This window comes from Apodemus sylvaticus, chromosome 9, assembly GCF_947179515.1.
Source record: "Apodemus sylvaticus chromosome 9, mApoSyl1.1, whole genome shotgun sequence".
NCBI lineage: Eukaryota > Metazoa > Chordata > Mammalia > Rodentia > Muridae > Apodemus > Apodemus sylvaticus.
In genome coordinates, this window is record NC_067480.1 from 11,316,703 (window position 1) to 11,343,491 (window position 26,789).

The window sequence follows — 26,789 nt, forward strand, 5'->3', positions numbered from 1 at the left end:
ATGTCAAGTGAGGAGGGTTTGGTGAGGCCTCACTAGGAAACGACTGGTAGACAAATTAGTTCAGCCAAAAGTGAGGGGCAGAGCACCGCTGTAAACTTCATGATTCTTCATCTACAGACCAGTGAAAACTATTTCGTTTTGGTAGTGGATATCTATTTTATTAAAGTCAGCAAAGCAAAATTCAGACCTCAGGATGTCTTACGGTCGTGTACAAAAGCACTCCCAACCATCACCAGCTGAGTAAGGCTTCAACTATAATGGAAAACTGTTGATCCTCTTCTGACATAGCCTCAGCCCGAAGGACCCTGGGGTAGTCACTGCATTCCTCATTCAAGGGGCAGAACTTTTGGCTGAAGCTTAAGCTGACCAGCACACCACATGTCTTTCTTTTTTTCTGTTTTAAAAATTCATTAATTAATGTTACATCCTAATTGCTACATCCCCTCCCTCCTTTCCTCACAGTCCCCACTCTACCTTCCCTCCCCTATGTCTCCCACCCTTCCTCCTCAGAGCAGGGGAGACCTCTTATGGGTATCAACCCATCCTTGGCATCAAGTTGCAGTAGGACCAGGTTTATCTTCTCCTATTGAGGCTAGACAAGGCAGCCCAGTCAGGGGAAAGGGATCCAAAGGTAGGCAGCAGAGTCAGAGACTGCCCCTACCCCTGTGGTTAGGCATACTGCGTTTGTTTATCAGGTATAATTAACTCAATGCAAGCTAAGTTCATTCATTGGCACGTTGGCCAGATGGCTTGAACGCATGGAAATGTAGAAACCAGAGTGTCTGGGAGCTATGTGAAATGGTGAGAACATTGAGGCTATCAAGTTGAGAAGGACAAAGGCACAGCAAAAACATAAACATTTCCAAGCTTAAGATCAATTCTTGTTTGAATCCAGAACACATCCATCCTATTCAATTCTGTGAGCCGGTATCTTTCAAGTTTCTCTAAGCAAATTTGGGGTTTTGGTAAATCACAATCAAATGAATACTAATTACAAACTTTGAAAAGAAGTGGAAAAGGGAATGCTGTATATTCAACTCCATGTCTTCAAAGTTAGAAGGGGACTGTCTCAAATCACCTAGCTTAGCATTTTTATTTTTGCTATACACCGTTGGCGGCTAGCAGAATTCCCCTTGCTTTGTCGCAGCATCACTAGCAGTGTCTGCTTAGCAGTGGTCCTACGAAGCCGGCTGAGTTCCTGTGATCTCAATCCCAGGTCATCTCTTTTGATGACACGAGGGAGGGAGTTTGAGACCTCCTCGAGGCTGAGCTGAGTTGGTTCTTCATGTCATTTGAGACTCTGAACAGAGAGGCTGAGTGTAGAAGACCAGTGGGTGAGCAATCGGACTGCAAGTCATGCCGAGCCTGCTCGGAGTTCATTGGTGTGACATTGACTGGCAAACACCAACACGCATGCGCACACGGAGAAAGGCTCTGGGGGTGTGAATAGAGGAGACAAGAGGAGGGAGGGGAGAACAGCCCACCGCCAAAGTTTCTCAGCTCCCGCTTTCCTGAAGTTTGATGGAGCCCTTTGTTTACTCTCTCTTTCATCTTCTCCTTCAATGACCCCTTTATTTATTTATTTGAGATGAATCCTACATTATTTTGTGTCAGTACTAGAAGGTGTCATTCAGGTTATGATTTGGAAGAGAAAAATGGCTAAAAGACAAAGAGACGGGCATGGTGGTGCACACACACCCAAGGCTCTGTAATTTGGGAGGTCGAAGATTCTGGAGCTTGAATTACATACATGATAAGGCCATATTTCAAAAAAAAAAAAGAAAGAAAGAAAGAAAGGAAAGAAAATACAAAGAGGAAGGAAAGAAGGAAGAAAGAAAAAGGGGCTGGGAGGAGGAAGAAATACACATCTGGGGAGAGAAAGGGAGAGAAACAGAGAGGGAGAGGGCGAGGGGAGTAGGAGGCACGAGAGGGGGGGGAGGGGGAGGGGGAGAGGAGAAAAAGGAGGAGAGGGGGAATCAGTATCCCTGACCTCAAGCAATACTACAGAGCAATAGTGTTAAAAACTGCATGGTATTGGTACAATGACAGGCAGGAGGATCAATGGAACAGGATTGAAGATCCAGAAATGAACCCACACACCTATGGCCACTTGATCCTCGACAAAGAGGCTGAAAACATCCAATGGAAAAAAGATAGCCTTTTCAACAAATGGTGCTGGTTCAACTGGAGGTCAGCATGCAGAAGAATGCGAATTGATTCATCCTTGTCTCCTTGTACTAAGCTCAAATCCAAATGGATCAAGGACCTCCACATAAAGCCAGACACTCTGAAGCTAATAGAAAAGAAACTGGGGAAGACCCTTGAGGACATCGGTACAGGGAGAAAGTTTCTGAACAGAACACCAATAGCGTATGCTCTAAGAGCAAGAATTGACAAATGGGACCTCATAAGGTTACAGAGTTTCTGTAAGGCAAAGGACACCATCAAGAGGACAGATCGGCAACCAACAAATTGGGAAAAGATCTTCACCAATCCTACATCAGATAGAGGGCTAATATCCAATATATATAAAGAACTCAAGAAGTTAGACTCCAGAAAACCGAACAACCCTATTAAAAAATGGGGTACAGAGTTAAACAAAGAATTCTCACCTGAAGAACTTCGGATGGCGGAGAAGCATCTTAAAAAATGCTCAACTTCATTAGTCATTAGGGAAATGCAAATCAAAACAACCCTGAGATTTCATCTTACACCAGTCAGAATGGCTAAGATTAAAAATTCAGGAGACAGCGGGTGTTGGAGAGGGTGTGGAGAAAGAGGAACACTCCTCCACTGCTGGTGGGGTTGCAAATTGGTACAACCACTCTGGAAATCAGTCTGGCGGTTCCTCCGAAAACTGGGCACCTCACTTCAAGAAGATCCTGCTATACCACTCCTGGGCATATACCCAGAGGATTCCCCACCATGTAATAAGGATACATGCTCTACTATGTTCATAGCAGCCCTATTTATAATTGCCAGATGCTGGAAAGAACCCAGGTATCCCTCAACAGAAGAGTGGATGCAAAAAATGTGGTATATCTACACAATGGAGTACTATTCAGCCATTAGAAACAATGAATTCATGAAATTCTTAGGCAAATGGATGGAGCTAGAGAACATCATACTAAGTGAGGTAACCCAGACTCAAAAGGTGAATCATGGTATGCACTCACTAATAAGTGGTTATTAACCTAGAAAACTGGAATACCCAAAACATAATCCACACATCAAATGAGATACAAGAAGAAAGGAGGAGTGGTCCCTGGTTCTGGAAAGACTCAGTGAAACAGTATTCGGCAAAACCAGAACGGGGAACTGGGAAGGGGTGGGAGGGAGGACAGGGGAAGAGAAGGGGGCTTATGGGACTTTCGGGGAGTGGGGGGGGGGGCTAGAAAAGGGGAAATAATTTGAAATGTAAATAAATTATATCGAAAAAAAAAAAAGAAAAAGGAGGAGAGCACATTGAAGGTGATTTTAATGTTTTTTTAAGTTTCTATCTTTAAGGTGGCACCAAATGTAGGAAGAAGGCTAGATAGTTCCAAGTAGAAATATGAGAAAGTACTAGGACAGCAACAAGGTAGGCAAGAGGTACCAACATGGTCTACGTGACTAGTTTACTGTACGCCAGAAAGAATATAGTCTGACTTAGGACCAGAGACAAGTTCAGGACAGACGTGATATCAGGCCCTAATGGCCATGCTAAGGATAGTTTGGGCAGACATTTGGAACTGCTTATATCCAGTAATGACAGTATAAACTTGTGAATATTTACAGTAACTTCCTGTTTCATGAACATAAGCCTTCTCCAGGATTGTAAAGTAGATTTCTTTTTTTTTAATTCGATGAATTTTTTATTTACATTTCAAAATGATTTCCCCTTTTCTGGCCCCCCACTCCCCGAAAGTCCTATAAGCCCCCTTCCCTCCCCCTGTTCTCCCATCCACCCCTTTCTACTTCCCTGTTCTGGTTTTGCCCTATACTGCTACACTGAGTGTAAAGTAGATTTCTTAGAAAAGCATTTTCTGCCGGGCGGTGGTGGTGCAAGCCTCCCAGAGTACTGGGAGGCAGGCAGATTTCTGAGTTCGAGGCCAGCCTGGTCTACAGAGTGAGTTTCAGGACAGCCAGGGCTACACAGAGAAGCCTTGTCTCAAAAAACCGAAGTCCAAAAAACCAAAAAAAAAAAAAAAAAAAAAGCATTTTCTAAGTCAATATCATGTAAAACTGTTAGGATTGTGTCTAAGCTCCACCCCACAATTACCTGGCAACAGCCAGGTACACCTGGCCTACTCTAAAGGGGGCTGCTCACCCCTCCTCTCTCTCTTATTCCTCTTACCTCTTACTCTCTCTTATCTCTTACCTCTCTCACTCTCAGCATCTCTCTTGCCCTCTTGGGCTCTCCTCTCCTCCCCCCTCTCTCCACGTGTTCATGGCCGGCCTCTGCTTCTCTACTCTCTCCCTCTCTCTGCCTTTCTCTCCCTCTTCTACTACCCCCCTTAACTCCCATCCCATGCCCTGAATAAACTCTGTTCTATACTATGCCTGTGTGTGTCTGGTCCCTCCTAGGAAGGGATGCCTCAGCATGGGCCGGCTGCTGCACCCTCTTCCCCCACACCGCTGTATAACATATTCTCTAGCCTCTTTCTCTTTTTATGATCACAACATTTGTAGTATTTCCTTACTGTGAAAACAAATTACGGAGGCATTAATTAAGGAGTTCACTATATTAGTGAACTCATATACTCTGTGCTATAAAGATTAAACAGGCAGGCTCAATGGTCAGTCTTATATTTTGAATTTTGTATCACTTACATGATACTGAAAACAATTACCCCCTGAATTAGGCATGAAGGGACTACGAGTTTAGCAGCTCACCCCGCACCTCAGGATCTTCTTCAAATAAACTGAAAATACTTCAAGGGGGAACAATGGTTTTTTTCCCTCAAAATGTTTGGTTCTTATCAAAGAGCTAAATTATCTGTATTCTTTTTCACAAATTAAAAAAAAAGCTTATGAAACTTAGAACATATCAGAATTTGTTATTGTGTCACAAGGCCTGTGCTGGGCTCTCTGCTGAGGGGGCTCAGGGACTGGATTCATCTGAGTCTAAGCTGCCCAGCACAAAGAGAGCAGGGCTGTGGTCCCCACTGCCATAGGTCACCTGTGCAACATGCACATGGGGACCTGTTCATTTTATTATTTTGGTTTGTTTTTAAGACAGGGTCTTGGTATGTAGCCCCTGGTTCCCTGAAATTTGCAATGCAGAGCAAGATAGCTTTGAACTCGCAGGAGGTTGGCTCCCTTCCTTTCCTGGTGCTGGGATTACAAGTATGCACTATCTTCCCCATAAGTATGTTTTATGGTTGTGGTGTCTGTCTTGTGTTTTTCCTTTCCTTTCTACAGCTGTACGGCTTTTTCAACTTTCCCCATTTGTTCTTATTAGCACCAAATAATAATAATAATAATAATAATAATAATAATAATAATAATAATAAAGTTTTGAAATTTCTGACCTTGTGCTAATGAACATTTATTTCTGGTCTTCTCATAATATTTACCGAGCACATTATCACATCTTTGTATTTATTTCTGTGTATTGTCTATAAAAGGCAGATGAAACGGAGAAGAAAATCCTACCTACCAAGGTAGTTTTCAGGGCTGGAGATGTAGTTTGGTTGGTAGAGGGTTTGCCAGCACATATTAAGGTCTTTGAACCTCTAAAAATCTAGAGTGTTAGTACACTCTTGCACACTTGAAATTCTAGCACTTGGAAACTGAAATATCATAAACTCAAGGTTACCCACAGCAGCTATGTAGTGAGTTAGAGGCCAGCCTGGGCTCCATGAACCTTATCTGGAAAAAGGAAGTTCTCATTTTAAAATACTTATATAGTAAGAGGAAAAAGCCAATTTCCTCCCGAATGGTCTCATACCCTGATTCTCAGCTTCAGTCTCCGTCTTATTCTGCTAACATGGTATCTGTATATGGGATAAGGAGTTCTGCCTGCTTACTCTTGAATGTCTAGGTTTTAAAGCACTGTGAAGCATGAAGTAGTTACTCAGGACCATGCTTTCTTTTTGACAATGCAGTCAGAGAAAGCAGCATGACGCTTAATCCTCAGTGGCTTTAGCTAGATGAGTCTATAAATTAAAAGCAATATAGGTCAGTCTTGCTGAAGGAGGAACCTGCTGCTTGTGTTCCTAGGGCATTATTATTATTATTATTTAGCACATGGCTTCAGATCTCTAAAAAAATATATCTGATTTTCAAGAGTTTGGAGATCTTTTCTGGTACAATCTATTTGGAGTTCTGTAGGCTTCTTGTATGTTCATGGGCATCTCTTTCTTTAGATTAGGGACGTTTTCTTCTATAATTTTGTTGAATATATTTACTGGACCTTTAAGTTGGAAATCTTCACTTTCTTCTATACCTATTATCCTTAGGTTTGGTCTTCTCATTGTGTCCCGGATTTCCTGGATGTTTTGGCTTAGGAGCTTTTTGCATTTTGCATTTTCTTTGTTGTGCCAATGTTTTCTATGGTATCTTCTGCACCTGGGATTCACTCTTCTATCACTTGTATTCTGTTGGTGATTCTTGCATCTATGACTCCTGATCTCTATTCCTTCCTAGAAGGGGGAATAAAATACCTTCAGGAAGAGATACAGAGACAAAGTGTGGATCAGAGACTGAAGGAAAGACCATTCAGAGATTGCCCCTCCTGGGAATCCATCCCATATACAGTTACCAAACCCAGACACTATTGTGGATGCCAACAAATAGTTGCTGACAGGAGCCTGATATAGCTGTCTCCTGAGAGGCTCTGCCAGTGCATGACAAATACAGAGAGGGACACTCTCAGCCAACCATTGAACTGAGCACAGGGTCTCCAATGGAGGAGCTAGAGAAAGGACCCAAGGAGCTGAAGGAGTTTGCAGCACCATAGGAGGAACAACAATTTGAACCACCCAGTACCCCCAGAGCTTCTAGGGACTAAACCACCAACCAAAGAGTACACATGGAGGGACCCATGGCTCCAGCTGCATATGTAGCAGAGGATGGCCTTGTTGGACATCAAAGGGAGGAGAGGCTCTTGGTCCTGAGAAGACTGGATGCCCCAGTATAGGAGAATGCCAGGACAGGGAAGCAGGAGTGGGTGGATTGGTGAGCAGGGGGAGGTGGGAGAGGTTGGGGGTTTTTGGGGGAGGGGGGAACCAGGAAAGAGGATAACATTTGGAATGTAAATATAGAATATTTATAATTAAAACAAACAAAAAAGAGTTTGGAGATCACTTATCCCCCTTAGATCTCTAAGATTTTTCAGGTTTTCTAATTTGTATAATGGAACTACATTGTCAGTTGGTGCTTCCGATGTCAGTTGCATCTCCGTTTCATTGGTGCCTGTTCTAAAGTGTCCACTCACTCTCAGACTGTCATCCCGAGTGCTCGTGGCAGTGGACGAACTCGGCGTGCTTTGCATGGGCATGTAGGATGATTAACATTGGCCCATGTTCAGTGGATGCCGTGGATAACTTGAGTTTTATTTATTCGGTGACTGACCTGTTAATTAGTTTCTTTGCACGACCTGGAATTTGGGTGTGGATGTAGTTAAAAGAAAACACAAAACAAAAAACCCCAAGATGGGAAAATAGTGGAACGGGAACTACATTTACACCTTAAACCTATATCTAGGTACTATCCAGGCTGTGATCTGCTCAGAACCTCTCTAAAACTAACTCAAAAACACAAGGACTCCTGTCCTCTTAGACCCTCTTTGGTTGGATGGGCAGCTTCCTTTGTCCCAGGGATTAGCTCACCTCTTCCTTCTGTGTTCCTGAGGTGCCACTCCCCACACTAACAGTGAGCCTTTGTGTCTCCTGGCCAAAGTCTTACTGTTGCGCTCAAGTGCTGGATCATGACCAAGGGCGAAACTCTGAAAACTTTATGGAAATGCTGATGCTGGAAGAGCTCCAAATGGAATAATGTAATAGGAATATTGTCCGAACATAATAAGGATGCGGTCTTAAATATCAAGGAGCTATTTGGTTTCGTAATCACAGCTGTCAGGTTTTCCTAATTTACCTACTTCAGCCAAATGGCCACTCTGCTGAGTGATCTTGTTTGAATTGTGGGAAGGCCCTGGGAATAGCGATCTCTAAGATTACTGTAAGTTACGTGCTGGTCAGATAAAGACCTATGGTGTGTTCTCTCCTTGTAATTCTGTTAGCATCCTGACCCTCAGTACCTATGGATTTGACCTTATGTATGATTAGGATGTATAAAGATGTATCAAGTTAAGATGTTGCCTCTAACTTGTATGACTATCTGATACAAAGTTGTCAGCTCTGAAATCATATACACATGAACAAGAAAAACAGACTCAGTAGGCTGTGTTTATATATTTGTACATGTACAATATATGCATGTATATGTAACAATTTGCCATCAATTTAAGCTGGAACGTGGAGAAACAGGGAGAGGAGGAAGACTGGGAACACTGGAGGCGTTGGAAGAAGAAACTGGAGGAGGAGTGGAGTAATTATCTTTTTAATTACAAATATATGTTTTTAAAAGTTGAGATTATTGCAGACTCGATTGGGATGGTCCTTAATCCAAGTCCTGATAAGAAGACAGACACAGAGTCAGATGCACAGCGGACACATCACTGGCCTTGTTTGTTTGAAAGCCAATCAAAGCCCACGGTCACTGGCACCACTGACATGGAACGCCAGGGAACCAGCCAGTTCTCCCCAGGACTCTTGTGACACCATCTACCCACTGACTTCTCCACTTGGGGCTTTCAGGCACCTGAATGGGGGAAGGTATATTGCTGTTGTTTTATCCACTGACTTTGTGGTAATTAGCTATTACAGTCCTAAGATTGTTATGTAAGGATGAAAATAGAGGATGATCTGACCATAAGGAATTCTGACCTTTTTGGTCATTGTATTTCCATCTCTGCCAACGCCCCACCCAGAGGCTGCTGCATTTCACAGATAAGATACTTTTTAAATGTTTTCTGTTTTCTTCCTTTATTATCTGGCAGAAAGGAACAATACAGGCCCCCTCAAGTCTTAAGTTAGCTGAGCTACCTGGCTCCTTTTCCTTGGCTGTCTTGAAATGACTCTCTCCTGAGGAGTGCTCATCCTTAGCCTTTCGTCTTCAGGTAGACCCATCCCTTCTGCTCCCTTCTTACCACGGTCTCTGTGGGAATGGACTTGGCTGGTATTATGTTCTCTAGATTCATGATGTCTGCCAGCAGACACAGGATTTGATCTGCCAGGTAAATAACGATTAGGTCACTGTATACAGGACAATTACTAAGTTAAGATAGATAGTCATGTAAACAGCATATCTATGTATCATGGTGCCTCATCCTTAGGTACAACTTCAGACAATATAAAGTGTAAATTTCCTGGTGGGAGAGACAAACACACCTGTCCTGTTCTTAGGTACTATCACATAGCAATCTGTCTCCTGTCTTTGAACCAAACTGGTGGGAGGTCAAATACCTTCCCAAGAGCGAGATACAAGAGGAACCATCCAGAAGCATAGCTCTGATATACTCTCATAATTACCCCCCGAAGAGAGCAATAAGCAATTTAAGTAAGAGCTTGAATCCAAATCACAGTCTGAGCATGTTTTGATTTTACTTCTGCTGTATAATTGGACACTTTAATACAATGTTCTTCTGCTCCGAGGCCATTCCCTCAGTCATCCAATGAGGTGAATAAAAGAACTCATGCATGTAACAAGACACAGGGGGGTTTCCTGTTGCCATTTCTTTAATCTATCAAACTCTCAAGCAGTCTGTTAGTAAACATTTTTTGTTGTTGTTGTTGAGCATGGCTATTTATACTAAATAGAGGCACTTCCTGACTTGAGATGGTTTGACTTACAATTTTTCAAGTACAGAATCATACACAAGCAATGGATGCTCATTGGAGATCAGACACCAAATTATGACTTTAGGTCTTTCTTCAATTTAGCAACACTTAGTCTGTTATTCTCTGATACTGGAAGGTAGCAGCAGCCATTACTCCTACTTGATCACAAGGATTACTAGGGCAAACAACCGTTACTCTACATATTAACGGTGTTGCCAAGACAATGTTTGATAAATGGAATATGCTAGATTTATTTTTTTAAAATTGTTGATATTTTCAACTTAGAGTATGCTTCTTGGGAACTAACTCCACTATATTTCAGGAGTATCTATACGAAGACATTATACTCACAGGTAACTAAGTAAACTGCTTATGATTATTTTATACATTGAAGAAATTGTTGTCTTATAGGAATAAGCAAATTGATGGAATCTTTCTGGCAGTGGATAGACAGGGTTCCACTCAAGGGGTAAATGCTCAATACTAATTGCATATCCATCATGACTCCCTCTTACGCAACTTTGCATTTTTCACTTAATGTTTTCTGGGGTCAGGGTGATTGAATACCTGTCTTTTCTCATTGAATACCCACTCAGGAAATAACTCTTGTGTATGGTGTTCTAGCAGCAGGACCTAAACAATGACGACTCCTACTGATTTCCTGCCAGAGTAACGAGCTGTAAGTAATTTTTGAAATAATAATGCTGGACTGAGTGATCGTCCTCAGTTAATCAACGTGAAAACATCCTAGGACTGAGGTTTCGCAGTCATGACAGGATCAACCTTGAAGGGAGGTTTATTTTTAAGTTAAAATTAGCCAGTGTCTCCAGACAGATAAAGCAAGAGTTTTTCTAAGGGTAGAGGTATGTGAGAGCTCAGGCTCTGGAGACAGAATATGTGGGTATAAATCATATCTCTATCTCCATAGGTAATGTGACCTCAGGAAAAGATATTCCCATACATTCATGCCCTCGTTCATAAAATGTGGATGCAGAATATAAAAATGCCTCATGTGGTTGTTCTGATACTTAAGTGAGTCAGTATTCCTGAAGTTCTGCTGGGTAACTGCCATAGAGTAAGTACTCAAGAACTGGTATTGACTGGGCCAGCAAGACTGCCCATCAGGTAAGCAGGTGAAGGGGCCTGTTGCTGCTAATCTTGACAACCTAAATTCATTCTACAAGACTTACAAGGTGGGAGGAGAAAATGAACTCTTCCAAGTTACCCTCTGGCCTCTACCCATGTGCATACCCTCTCTAAATAAAGTTAATAAAATGTAATAAAGAAAAGTGTGTAAGATACCAGTGTTAAAAATGGTATCTATTGTAATCAGCAATGCATTTCTTGTGGGAGGGGCAACAGGGTCTTCAAACAGGTGGAGCTAGAGTTGCCACTTTCAGGTCAGGTGGATTCTTGCAGAAAACCGAGGGTAATGCAGGCTTGTGGATGCAGAAAAGCCTGGCAGAGAGTCAAGATGTGTGCAACTAAGGGACGGGACACGACTGCAGAAACAAAGGACTTGCTTCTCTCCCTTCACTTATGCCCAGAGCTGACCCCTCATGACTTGAATTCATGTCTGGGGCACACATCAACATATCTTCTTCCAGATAGATCTAAGGATTTCCTAAGAAGTAACTGTCTTTAGAAAACATTTGATAGGCAAGAGGCCAGCTGTGCACCTGGAAGCAGGCTGGGAGGAGGCAGCATACTCTGGTGAGTCCGGCCCTACAGAGCTTAGGATCTAGTCCTGAGGCCTCTGGCAGGAGCCTTCCGGTCTCCACCTCTGGATCTGGAACAGCCTGGGCCATAGCACCACATCTTCAGTCTGTGCAGAAGGTCAGCTATGCACCCAGAGGCCAGCTGGGAAGAGGCAGCTTGCACTGGTGAGTCCAGCACTGACAACAAGACCAACTAACACCAGTGAGAACTAGATGGAAAAAGGCAAACATAGAAATGTTACTAACAGAAATCAAGGTAATATGGCAGCATCTGAACCCAATTCTCCATTAACAGCACGTCCTGGATACCCCAACACACCAGAAAAACAAGATTTGGATTTAAAATCACTGGTCATGATGCTGTTACAGGAACACATGAAGGACATAAATAAATCTCTTAAAGAAATTCAGGAGAAAATGGATCAAAAGTTAGAAGCCCTTACAAGGGAAACAGAAAAAATCATTGAAAGAAATTCAGGAGAATACAGAAGCCAATAAGGAGTAAACGCAAAAATCACTTAAAGAAATACAGGAGAACTTTGGTCAACAGGCTGAGGTTATGAAAGAGGAAACACAAAATCTCTTAAAGAATTACAGGAAAACACAAAAAAGCAAGTGAAGGAACTAAGGAAAGCCACCCAAGATCTAAAATCAGAAATAGAAACAATTAAGAAATCTCAAAGGGAGACAACTTTGGAGATAGAAAACCTTGGGAAGAAATCAGGGGCCAGAGATGCAAATATCAACAACAGAATAGAACAACAAGAGATAGAAGAAAGAATATCAGATGCTGAAGATAGCATAGAAACCATAGACTCAACAGTTAAAGAAAATGTGAAATGCAAAAAGTTTGTAACCCAAAACATCCAGGAAACCCAAGACACAATGAGAAGACCAAACCTAAGGATTATAGGCATAGATGAGAGTGAAGATTTACAACTTAAAGGGCCAGCAAATATCTTCAATAAAATTATGGAAGAAAACTTCCCTAACCTAAAGAGAGAGATGCTTGTGAATATATAAGAAGCCTACAGAACTCCAAACAGACTGGACCAGAACAGAAATACCTCCTGTTACATAATAATCAAAACCCTAAATGTACTAAATAAAGAAAGAATATTAAAGGCAGTAAGAGAAAAAAGGCCAAGTAACATATAAAGGAAGACCTATCAGAATCACACCAGACTTCTCACCAGAGACTATGAAAGCTAGAAGATCCTGGGCAGATCTCATGCAGACTTTAAGAGAACACAAATGCCAGCCAAAACTACTATACCCAGGAAAACTCTCAATCATCATAGATGGAGAAACTAAAGTATTCCATGACAAAACCAAGTTTACCCAATATCTTTCCACAAACCCAGCCCTACAAAGGATAATAGGAGGAAAACACCAATACAAGGAGGGAAATTTCACCCTGGAAAAAGCAAGATAGTAACTTTCTTTCATCAAACCCAAAAGAAGATAACCAATCAAATTTTAAAAATAACATAAAAAAATGACAGGAAGTAATTATCACTATTCCTTAATATCTCTTAACATCAACGGGCTCAATGCCCCAATAAAAAGACATAGACCAACAGACTGGATACGTAAACAGGACCCTACATTTTGCCGCATACAGGAAACACACCTCAGTGGCAAAGACAAACACTACCTTAGAGTAAAAGACTGGAAGAAAATTTTACAAGCAAATGGTCTCAGGAAACAAGCTGGAGTAGCCATTCTAATATCGGATAAAATTGACTTTCAACCCAAAGTCATCAAAAGAGACTCTGAGGGACACTTCTTGCTGGTCAAAGGAAAAATATACCAAGAAGAACTCTCAATCCTGAACATCTATGCTCCAAATGCAAAACCACCCTCATTCATAAAAGAAACTTTACTAAAGCTCAAAGCACACATTGCACCTAACATAATAATTGTGGGTGACTTCAACACTGCACTTTCCTCAATGAACCGATCAGGAAAACAAACTGAACAGGGACACAGTGAAACCAATTGAAGCTTTGGACCAATTAGATTTAATATATATATATATATATATAACATTTTATCCTAAAGCAAAAGAGTATACCTTTTTCTCAGCACCTAATGGTACCTTCTCCAAAATCGATCATATAATTGTTCACAAGACAGACCTCAACAAATATAAAAAGATCCAAATAATCCCATGGCTCCTATCAGATCACTATGGAGTAAAAGTGGTCTTCAATAGCAACAAAAACAACAGAAAACCCACATACACATGGAAACTGAACAATATTCCACTCAATGATACCTAAGTCAAGGAAGAAATAAAGAAATCAAAGACTTTTTAGAATTTAATGAAAATGAAGATGCAACATACCCAAATCTATGGGACACAATGAAAGCAGTGCTAAGAGGAAAACTCATAGCCCTGAGTGCCTCCAAAAAGAAAATAGAGAGAGCATACACTAGCAGGTTAACGACACACCTGAAAGCCCTGGAACAAAAACAAGCTATTTCACCCAGGAGGAGTAGAAGGCAGGAAATCATCAAACTCAGGGCTGAAATCAATCAAGTAGAAACAAAGAGAACCATACAAAGAATCAACAAAACCAGGAGCTGGTTCTTTGAGAAAATCAACAAGATAGATAAACCCTTAGCCAGAGTAACCAAAGGGCACAAAGACAGTATACAGATTAACAAAATTAGAAATGAAAAGGGAGATATAACAACAGAAACTGAGGAAATTCAAAAAATCATTAGATGCTACTACAAAAGCCTATACTCAACACAACTGGAGAATCTGGAGGGAGTGGACAGTTTCCTAGACAGATATCAGACACCAAAATTAAATCAGGATCAAATAGTTCATCTAAACAGTCCCATAACCCCTAAAGATATAAAAGGGGTCATAGAAAGTCTCCCAACCAAAAAAAGCACAGAACCAGATGGCTTCAGTGCAGAATTCTATCAGACCTTCATAGAAGACCTAACAACAGTACTCTTCAAACTATTCCACCAAATAGAAACAGAAAGAACACTACCCAACTCATTCTATGAAGCCACAATTATGCTGATACCAAAACCACACAAAGATCCAACAAAGAAAGAGAACTTCAGGCCAATTTCTCTTATGAATATCGATGCAAAAACACTTAATAAAATTTTTGCCAACTGAGTCCAAGAACACATCAAAATGATCATTCACCATGATCAAGTAGGCTTCATCCCAGGGATGCAGGGATGGTTCAATATAAGGAAATCCATCAATGCAATCCACTACATAAACAAACTCAAAGAAAAAAAATATGATCATTTCATTAGATGCTGAAAAAGCATTTGACAAAATCCAGCATCCTTTCATGCTAAAGGTCTTGGAAAGAACAGGAATTCAAGGCCCATACCTAAACATAGTTAAAGTAATACACAGCAAACCAGTAGCCAACATCAAATAAATGAAGAGAAACTTGAAGCAATCCCCCTAAAATCAGGGACTAGACAAGACTGTCCTCTCTCTTCATATCTTTTCAATATAGTACTCGAAGTTCTAGCTAGAGCAATTAGACAACATAAGGAGGTCAGGGCGATACAAATTGGAAAGGAAGAAGTCAAATTATCACTATTTGCAGATGACATGATACTCTACTTAAGTGACCCGAAAGCCTCTACCAGAGAACTCCTACAGCTGATAAACAATTTCAGCAAAGTGGCTGGTTATAAAATCAACTCAAGCAAATCAGTTGCCTTCCTATACTCAAAGGACAAGCAGGCTGAGAAAGAAGTTAGGGAAATGACACCCTTCACAATAGCCACAAACAATATAAAGTATCTTGGTGTAACTCTAACCAAACAAGTGAAAGATCTATACAACAAGAATTTCAGGTCTCTGAAGAAGGAAATCAAAGAAGACCTCAGAAAATGAAAAAATCTTCCATGCTCATGGATTGGCAGGATTAATATAGTTAAAATGGCCATTTTGACAAAAGCAATATATATAGATTCCACACAATCCCCATCAAAATCCCAATTCAGTTCTTCACAGAGTTAGAAAAAGCAATTCTCAAATTCATCTGGAATTACAAAAAACCCAGGATAGCTAAAACTATTCTCAACAGTAAAAGAACTTCTGGGGGAATCAGTATCCCTGACTTCAAGCAATACTACAGAGCAATAGTGTTAAAAACTGCATGGTATTGGCACAGTGACAGGCAAGTGGACCAATGGAATAGAATTGAAGACCCCGAAATGAATCCACACACCTATAGTCACTTGATCTTCGACAAAGGAGTGGAAAACATCCAGTAGAAAAAAGATAGCCTTTTCAACAAATGGTACTGGATCAATTGGAGGTCAGCAGGCAGAAGAAGAGTTGATCCATTCTTATGTCCTTGTACTAATCTCAACTCCAAGTGGATCAAGGACCTCTATGTAAAACCAGACACACTGAAACTAATAGAAAAGAAACTGGGGAAAACCCTTGAGGACATGGGCACAGGGAAAAAGTTCCTGAACAGAACACCAATAGCTTATGCTCTAAGATCAAGAATTGACAAATGAAGACCTCGTAAAATTACAAAGTTTCTGTAAGGCAAAGGACACTGTCAAAAAGACAAAATGGTAACCAACAAATTGGGAAAAGATTTTCATCAACCCTACATCTGATAGAGGGCTAATATCTAATATATACAAAGAACTCAAGAAGTTAGATCCCAGAGAACCAAATAACCCTATTAAAAATGAGGTACAGATCTAAACAAAGAATTTTCACTTGAAGAAATTTGGATGGCCGAGAAGCACCTTAAGAAATGCTCAACATCATTAATCATTAGGGAAATGCAAATCAAAACAACCCTGAGATTTCACCTCACAACAGTCAGAATGGCTAAGGTTAAAAACTCAGGAGACAGCAGGTGTTGGCGAGGATGTATGTAGAAAAAGGAACACTCCTCCACTGCTGGTGGGATTGTAAGATGGTACAACCACTTTGGAAATCAGTCTGGCAGTTCCTCAGAAAACTGGACATGACACTTCCTGAGGACCCTGCTATACTCTTCCTGGGCATATACCCAAAGGTTTCCCTGGCATTCAATAAAGACACATGCTCCATTATATTCATAGCAGCCTTATTTATAATAGCCAGATACTAGAATGAACCCAGATGTCCGTCAATGGAGGAATGGATACAGAAAATGTGGTATATTTACACAATGGAATACTACTCAGCAATTAAAAACAGTGAATTCACGAAATTTTTAGGCAAATGGTTGGATCTGGAAAATATCATCCTAAGTGAGGTAACCCAGTCACAAAAGAATACACATGGAATGCAATCTCTGATAAGTGGATATTAATTAGCCCAGAAGCTCTGAATACCCAAGGCACAATTAGCATAACAAATGACTCCCATGAAGAAGTAAGGAGAGGGTCCTGATCCTGGAAAGGGTTGATCTAGAATTGGAGGGGAGTATCAGGACAGATAAAAAGGAGGGAGGTGATTGGAGAATGGGTGGAGAGAAGAATGTTTATGGGACATATGGGGAGGGGGGAAATGGGAAAGGGGAAATCATTTGGAATGTAAACAAAGAATATAGAAAATAAAAAAGAAAGAAAGAAAGGAAACCGTTGATAGAGTTCAGCTCTTTGATATCACAGTATTTATTTACAGAAACTCAAACTTGGTCAATCAAACAAAGGGATTATTCAAAGAAGGATGTATGTTACCAAGTTAGAGATGTGCAGGAGAATCCTGACAGAAGATGAGCAAGGGGAGAGAGATAATGTCAGGGTTTAGGGGGGATGAGCAGAATGGTGGGTCACATACAGAGACAATGATATGCAGTTAAATAGTCTGTTATGTGTGAACTAGAATCAAAAATATCAGCACCTAATTACATGGCCCAAATTATATTAGCCATATCTTTATCCTTGTGGTATATAATGACCATGGTTTTCTAAGTATATGGAATATATTTGGGGAAAACTGGGTATTGTGAAAAATAGTACATACAGAAAAAACATAATTTTACTCACTTTGTAGTATTTGAAAACTGAATCTTGAATATAAATAGTTGATTCATCTTAAGTTAAATGACTCGATTATGAGATTCTTAAAACCCTGTTTGGAAGTTGGTCTCTTACTCTCTAGTGGTTTTTTTTTTTTTTTCTTGGCTTCTGTCCATTTTCATGTATCATGTTGACATCTGAAACATATTTTTTTTCTTTAGTATTGAGGATTGAACTTAGGGCCTCATGCATGCTACAGAAGCTTTTTGCCACCAAGCATATCCCAGCCCACCTAATGTCAGCCCAACTAATGTCAGCCCTACTAACGTACATTTTTTTTTTTAAAGAAGATGATGTAACATGCACGTGCTTTGTTTTCTACAAGGTTTCCAAAAGCTTTAACAAGGGCGTTTCTAGGAAAGTAAAAGCAGATTTTCTTATATTTGTGTCTGTGTCTAAGGCAACTGGCTGTGCTTTTTTTTTTTTTTTTTTTCTTAGAAACCTTGGGGAGGAAATAACCAAGTGTGCCATGTCATTGAAAGCACTGAGTAGTTCTTGGTTGCTCACTTTCTAATGACAATGAGAATTATTAATATAGGGACACTCCCCACTTGATGAGTGGGCAGGCAAGTGGCTATGGTGTGATGAAGACAATGGGGAACACATGGCCTTCTCTAGCTACAGGATATAATAATTACGGAAGTTTACTGCCACAGATAATTGTTTGACTGGAAGCCCTCCATTAGAGTTGTAGTACATCGAGTTGTCGGTCTCTAAGTTAGGTGGATCTATTTCTTCCTTTCTTGTGTGTGCGAAACGATACTTTCAAGATTCCTGCAGTTAGAGTGGGATTAAAGCCATGTTAGTGAAGAGAATGCCTACAGCTTACAGGCTGGACTTCAGAACGGCTTCATCTTCTGCTTTCCTGCCTTGGTGAGTGTTAGAGTTCACGAATGAAATGTCCTCAATGGATCATGTGTTGAGGCTTGGTCTTGCAGCAGTGTTCAAAGGTGATTAGATCATAAAGTGTCTTCACCAATGGAAAAAGAATCACTGACAGATTCAGATTGAGACTATCAGGAGTCAGGACCCACTTGGGGGAAGTAGGTTCTTTCTTTTTTTTTTTTTCTTTCGATATATTTTTTATTTACATTTCAAATGATTTCCCCTCTTGTCCCAGCCTCCCTTCTTTCCTTCCCTCCCTCCCTCCATCCTTCCCTCCCTCCCTCTATCCTTCCTTCCTTCCTTCTTTCCTTCCTTCCTTCTCTCCCTCCCACCCTCTTTCCTTCCTTCCTTCCTTCCTTCCTTCCTTCCTTCCTTCCTTCCTTCCTTCCTTCCTTCCTTCCTTTCTTCCTTCTTTCCTTCCTTCCTTCCTTCCTTCTTTCCCTCCCTCCCTCTTTCCTTCCTTCCTTCCTTCCTTCCTTCCTTCCTTCCTCCCTCCCTCCCTTCATTCCTTCCTCTTTCTCCTCTTTCTCTGTCTGCTTTCTGAACTCCACAAGGGGGGGCAGCCTTCCTCCAGAACACTTTCCACCATGATGCTTCTGTACAGACACCAGCTGGAAAGCTGGACAAACCAACTATCATCAACCCCCCTAAAGCTTGCAGCCAAGAAATCCTCTCCTCCCTGAAGTGGCTCTTCATAGGTATTTTGTCACAGTGGACTCACAATGCCTGGGAAAGTTATCTTAGTGATGATACCGTGATATGAATTTAAAACCTTCCAGCACTCACTGGGAGCACAGCCTCCTGGGAGAGCTGCCGACTTATATCAGGATGGGTCTAAGTGAGAAGCAGCATGGATTTGGTGTTGAGCATTTGGAATTTTGCAGGTGTTTGTTATAGTAACTACAGAGATATTTATGGAATAAGTGGAGTAGTGCCATTTAAAATCTAAATTGTGTGAGGTTTTCATGTCATGGTAGAGGCCAGGACTCGTCCGTTCTTAGCCTGCAGCTCTGGGAGAACAGTGGAAATGAAGCAGAATTTGGTTGTAGGCTTTCTATTACCAGTTATAATTTTCTGGGTATTACAAAAAGCAACAGGCTTATGAATAAACTAGCTGATTCACAAACAAAAATTAAAGGAAAGCTATAGACTCTAGGGATGTTTGGTTAGAATGATCTCTTGAAATCTGAAACAAGAAAAGCTGAGTTTTAATAATATTGTTGGCAGAATAGAATAACCCAGGGAGATCAGATTAAAGGTGTATCATTCACATAGACTATTATCAATTGGCTACTTACTGATAAGGGAGATTGCCTCATTCTCTGAGGTAAACTGTCAAGAGAGCCATGAGTATGGGAAAGGCAGAGCTGACTTAGGAACTCTTTCTAAGATGTAAAATTGAAGTACTTAGGAGCAGCTTATGGCAAACACGGGAAGCCTACTAAGCTGCTGAGGGAACTGTATTTCTGAGGAAATGGTGAGCCCAGACTGAAAATACTATCTCAGTTATTTCACTATTGCTGTGATAAGAGACAAGGACAAGACAACTTACACTAGAAGCATTATATTTGGGGCTTACAGTCTCAGGGGGTGAGTCCATACCCACCATAGTTGGAAGGATGGCAACAGGCAGACAGGCAGGGCACTGGACCAAGAGGTGAGAGCTCAAATCTTGAGGTCAAACCATGAGGCCGAAAGCTAACTGGGAATGGTGCGGGCTATTGAATCCTCAAAGCTACTTCCAGTGACATACCTCCCCCAAGGCAAAACTTTCTCATTCTTCCCAAACTCTTATATAAATATACAAGCCCATGGGGACCATTCTCATTCAAACCACCACAGATACTTTTGACTACTGAAAGTTTAAGAAACCCTTGAGCCTAACAGATGCTGCCCTTTCGAGATCTTCCTTGATGTCACCTCCTAGGCCGAGTTCGCTTCAATCCCGGTCCCAGGATTTAAATTTGGTTTCAAGGAAACACCTAGTAAGACTGGTATCTAAAATCCATGTGTTGAAACGCTTTAAAACCCTTAAGGAAGCCATGCTTGGAAGCATGTTCATAAGACACCACTAAGGATGATGAAGCTCATTCAGGAGGTAGACTAGGTGCCATTAGTAGACAGGAAGATTCTTCCAAAGACAAGAATCAAGCCACACGTGATCTGTACAAATTAAGGAATGGCCTCTATCTGTCTTGAGAGACTGAAGGACCATTGGCTACTGTATGAATCTGATTCTTCTGCACAGGTAGGAGTGTCACAGGTACCATGTGCACATTCCAGAGTATTACAGGGACTGAGCACATGGGACACAGAGCATCTAGCTTTTCAGTTCATGTCAGCAAGAACTAGGTTAGGCATATACAACCTGGAGGAGTGGCCAAGAGAAACAGCAGAAGTACTTCCGAGGGGGGATTGTGCAAACTGACTATGTGTTCATTGGTCTTCTCTCCTTCTCCTGTGTACAAAACAAAACTATATTTGTGACATTCCTCGTATTTGTTTAGGGGCCATGGATGTGAGCAAAAATAATGTCTCCAATCATTCCTGCCATGTCTTCCTTTTCTTTGTGGTAGTAGAAGTCGTTCATGAAAGATGGTGTGACAAAGATGGAAAGACCTTTAATTCCCAAGTCAGTACTTGGAGGAAACCTGCTCAGAGAAGCCCTGAAAACTTTTAGGACTGCAATATGAACAAAAAATAGACTTTTATTTTGTTAAGCCGTTGGGGATTTAGGGTTGTTTGTTGCAGTTCCTAGTATAACTCATGAAGACTCATAGACCACACATTTCTGCCTGAGAGAGATTCTCAATTGGATTCTGTTGTATTACAGAACCCATTGGGGTGTGTGTGTGTGTGTGTGTGTGTGTGTGTGTGAGCTCAGAACATTTATTTTTATCAGTCAGGCACAGGAGAAACCAGCCTTACATAGATCAGGTAGTTTCTTTCTCTTTCTTTGATCATTACCAATCTTTCCTTGCTTAATGCTCAAACTTGAGCTATTTATGATATTTGTACTCTATTTGTATTTGTAGAGACATCCAGAGATGATGTGAATTATGTTGGACAGGCAAGCTCTGGAATGAGATTCCTAAGTTAAGATAATTTTGGGTAGAGGGTTCCTCACATTCAAAGATATATCCTGCAAATAATCCAGTTATTTAAAAAAAGTACTTATACTTCATTTACATTTCAACTGAAACTTCTGCAGGGCACCAAAAATTTCAAGAAGATATATTTTAATTCACCTGAGGATGTTTCAATAAGGCCTCACTTATTATATAGGCCAGCCTGGGCTCAAAGTTGTGATTCTCAGTTTCCTAAATGCCAGGCTTATGGCTGCGTATTATCATTCCTGGCTCAATTTTTAAGTGACTATGTCAGAATGGCCAAGGTTGAGTAATTTATAAAGCAAGGGAGTTATTTGGCCAGTGGTCTTAGAGACTGGGAAGGCTAAAGGCATCTTGATATCTGGACCTATGGGACAAAGAAGTAGGGTAAGAAAGCCATGACAAAGAGGTGACCCTCACAACCCCAGCTCTTTCTTAAGTTGGCATCAGTCTGTTTATAAGGGGGAAGCCTTTATTAGCTAGGAATTGCCAATAATTATTACGATCTTCAATGTAACTGCCTTGGCAGGTAATATTCCAACTCATGGTTTCTGGGGTAATGGATACAATAAAAACATAGAGTTAATCTTTGGTTATATATAATAAATATATAAATTATACTACATATAAATCATATATATGCATGTATGTACACACATATATGTATACATGTAAATCAAAATAAAAAGAAAACCTACTGTGGTGTTGTAAATATTCTTGACCCAGGGAATGGCACTAACAGGAGGTATGGCCTTGTTAGAGGAAGTGTGTCACTCTGGGGGTGGGCAATGAGACCCTTGTCCTCAGCACGTGGGAGTCAGTGTTCTTCTAGTGGCTTTCAGATGAAGATGTAGAACTCTCAGATCCCCCATTGCCATGCCTGACTGGATGCTGCCATGCTCCCACCTTGTTGGCAGTGGACTGAACCTCTGAACCTGCAAGTCAGCCACAATTAAATGTTGTCCTTATAAGAGTTGCCTTGGTCTTGGTGTTTGTTCACAGCAATAAAACCCAAACTAAGACACCTACCAAGAAGAATTTGCTTACATTCCAAACCACCTCCTTCAACCTCTGTAAGTATGGAAAAAAAATCAAACTTTAATTATGAATTTTCAGGTATCACCCATTAGTAGGTAACCAAAGTGTTTAGACTCAGTGTATTTTCTTCAAATGATCAGCTATCAACTCTGAAAGTGTATTCTCTACAGATCTCCACACTACAAATGACCACCTCTGCCAGCAATTTACAAAATGACCCTGAAATTGAGAATAAACAGCAAGACATTGTTTCAACTTTGCACTCCCTAACCAACACAAACCACCTGAACTTCATGCCATCAGATTAAAAACAAATTAATTTTAGCCTCTTTCTTGGTTTAGATAAATACCCAAGCAGTAGCTCACATAAAATTTTAATTCTGAGGAACTTGAATCTTTGTAAGAAAGATTTCCATATTTATCTCATCCCTTCTCCTCAGACACATTTCGTATGGTGCCACCGGTATCTGAGAACAAACACACTGTAGCGATCGTATAGGTAATACTATCACAGCCCTGCTGCGTCTCCCCAGTGTGAATGCAATCAGCTGCACCAGACAGCCCACACTCTTTCCTACAGGTTTTCCTATTACTTTTCACTATGGCAACAGCCCAGAATTTTAACCTTCCTTTTATTTAAAAAATAAAAAAAATCAATTTGATTTAAATTATAAAACCCAGAATAAATTTAGTCTTGAGGGTGTCTTTGATATTATCTGTTTTTTAATTTTATCTCTTGTGACCGTTTTCACTCAAAATTATAAGTATGAAGCCAGGAGGATGGAGCGCTCGCTGGGTGTTAAATAGTAAACATGTGTTTGGAATTGTTAGAGGGAGGAAGAGATCTCTTTGGGGGTGGGAGGAGGGGAGAGTGTGGAATCTATACCACGGGCAGATGTAAAGATCAAAAAATGAAAATCACAGGTCCAAATTCAGGGGAAATACTTTGAAGTTTAAGTGTTTTCTTACCAGAGGAAACCAATTTCTCCAACTTTATTAACATAAAGTTGGGCTGCATAAACCCTGGATGTGTGGATGCATAAACCCTGGATGTGTGGATGAGCCCGGGCTGAAGCATCAGAGAACATGAACAGATGGAAGATTGGACTGTTCATGTTTTACTTCCTTATTCTCTTAGACTCTATGAGGAGAATACAAACAAACACAAAACCAAAATCTGAGCTGGGAAGAGTCCTTTGCGACAAGGGCCATTTGGAATCCTGGTGCCGAGCTGTACAGGGGTATATTACCACTCAGCTTTCCTGACTTTAAAAATCCCGTGGTAGGTGGTGGGCTTGGAGAGAGGACCACAAGAGGGGAAGAGTATTTGAGGAAGTAGAAAGCGGGGGTCAAGAGACACCCAAAGCAAGAGGAGATGCAGGGTAGAAGGAACATAGAGGCACTCTGGGAACTGGCAGCAGTAAAAAGTTGTTGGAAAGAAATGCCATAATGAAACCTAATATTTTGTATGTTAATAAAAATTTAAAATCTCCCTGACTCTGTATGAGTTAAGTATGTCATGGAAATAGACTTATGAGAATGTTATCTTTTTCACTAAATGAAAAATACAAATACATTCATGATTCGAAATTATAACCACTGTCTGAAATTTTAATAGTTTTGTTATTCCCCCTTTTAATGAGTGTTTGGTACTGGTGGGGGTTTTGAAAGATTTCCTGGACAGACACTACTTGCTCATAGAGTTTTAAAGCCTCGGTATTATGTAGTTCCTTCAGATCATTCTTCCTTGTCTGTAAAACAGAAGTTTATGATCACCTGTCTCCTCTGGCTTCTCGTGAATGGCTGGCTGGGGAGGCTTAGCTTCTTCCTCTGCTGGATGTGTCGTGATGATCTCATTGAACAACATGTTGGGCTCTGCGAATTCGCTTCCATATGGAATGAGTTAGCAGATATTTAATTTCTAAAAATGTTTATGAAGTCTACAGCCCATTGTTATTTTTAGGGAGGCCTGTTCAGACCTTTGCCAGACGATTGTTTCAGGACCCCCGAGTTCTCTTCTTCTCCTTTGGAAACTCCTCCAGAAGACATAACACCTTAAAACTGCGCTGAGCTTTTGCAAAGATGAATCTAAGGATTCTTATTCCTTCCTCTACACTCAGTATTTTCCAGTAGAGGTTACTTTGTACTTAGCCATTTAACAAATCCAATTTTTTAATTAAAAGATTGATATGTAACTAACTTAGTTTTCAAATCAATGAGCGAGGATATCTGTAACCAACAATGATATGCATAACATTTTAAGAATCATAAAAAGCCCTTATTATATTTTTTTAAAGCTGATTTAAATTGATCGGTTCTTAGGACAGAGCTGAGCCTTGGAAACAATCTATAGCTCTGTTTCCAATCTCATGGCCATTTGATGGTTTAAGTTTCTTTTTGGCCTGTTAACTCAGAGCTACTCGTGTGTCAAGGTTTGTTTGTTGTTGTTTTTGGTTTTGTCTTTTTTTTTTTTTTTTTTTTAAGGAGTCAGCCTCCATACCATCTTTTGAAAGCTACTGTGGGTAGATGTCGAACATGCACAAAAGCTGAGAAGTATTTAAATGTGATAGATTTGCTTTTTAAAACGAGGTTGCAAAAGCCGTTTCTTATTCTCAATGAAATCTAAGTAAGGGAGAGGAGAAAATATAGAAGTTCCCACATCTGTTTCTGCCTATTTAGAAACCTGTGTCTCTCCTGAGTTGTTCTTGTTCGATAATGTTCCTCTCATTACATGACTGCTTAGTCGGAGCTGGAAGGGAATATTGGAATTGCAAACACGCCAGTCTGCTGGCGCTGGCGGAGCGTATTGTGGGCGAGGCTTATCTCTGGGTGGCAATTTAAAGTGAGACAATTATGGAAAAGGGAAACGTCATGAGAAAGGAAGCTGGAGAAGGAAAATGATTCATGCGAGCGAGCACAATTTGGCTCCTGATTAAGTTTAGTTGTGGGGATTGTAATAAGATCACACACAGTACCTGTTTGAAAAACATCACAGGCAAAAGACTCAAATGTAAGAACTTGCTTTCCTCCTAAACTAGTAGGGATTCACAGGAGTTTCTTCCTTCCCCGTTAAAACATTAATTTTAAAATAAAACGAATTTGTCAGTCTCAGGAACCAGTCCCTCTCTCTAGATGAAAAATAATTTTGTTTTGATTTATGCATTTAATATTTCACACTGGAAATGTAAAACTACAGCAGTTATTTTATAGTGTCTGAGATCAGGAAATATGGGGGTAATTCATTATATTTATTATTTTTCTTTATAAAACTATAAATCAATGTTATTGAAAATTAAATGTATGGTCTACTCTGAGGGCATTTTTTGAGGTATAACAGTACTTTCCATAAGGCTTTGAAGGATCTGACAGCAACCTGAATTATTCATGAGTCTTGGATTTTTTCCTTCAACCTAATCAAATTAATAAAACAATTTCAATTCTAAAAGCTATTAATACTCTGCGGATGTGAACAACAAGCATGGATTTGTCTGCACTTTCTTTTTGAATTTTGTAGTCTCCTGGGAGTCACCAAACTTAAAATAAATTGATTTTTTTTAAAAGTGTGGTACCCTATATGGTCCCTGTTCCTCTGTTCCTCCTGAACAATGTGCTCATTTTTGTTGTCCCTGTGTCATCTAGTACTTCAGATGACGATGATTGCCTGGGCCTTCTAAAGGGCCTTTAAGACTCCTTTAAAAGAAAGACATTTTAGAGCAGTGTTTTAGTTCTTAGAATTAATTGCCGCCCTATGTCCTGGATGCTTGAAGGGACTTGTAAAACGGAATTGTAACATGCGATTAGACAAATATAAACAGCCACATAAAACAATTATAAAAGCATCAGAATTACATCACTGGGCTGGTGGATGATAAGAAAATTCCTCAGCCGTCGCTGAACTGAACTGACTCGAACACTTTGACTCCTAAAGCAGAACAGAAATAAATCGGTTGTATAACCTCCATTGTTTAACCCAAACACAAGCACGAACATTAGCGTGTGGGAAAAAACATCACTTCAGGATATAAACTCAAAGAGAAATTTTTATGTGGATTCTTGAACAGCATCTTCTTCTTTGCCTCTGTCAGAAAGATTGTTCAGATCCACACCCCACCCCCACGCCA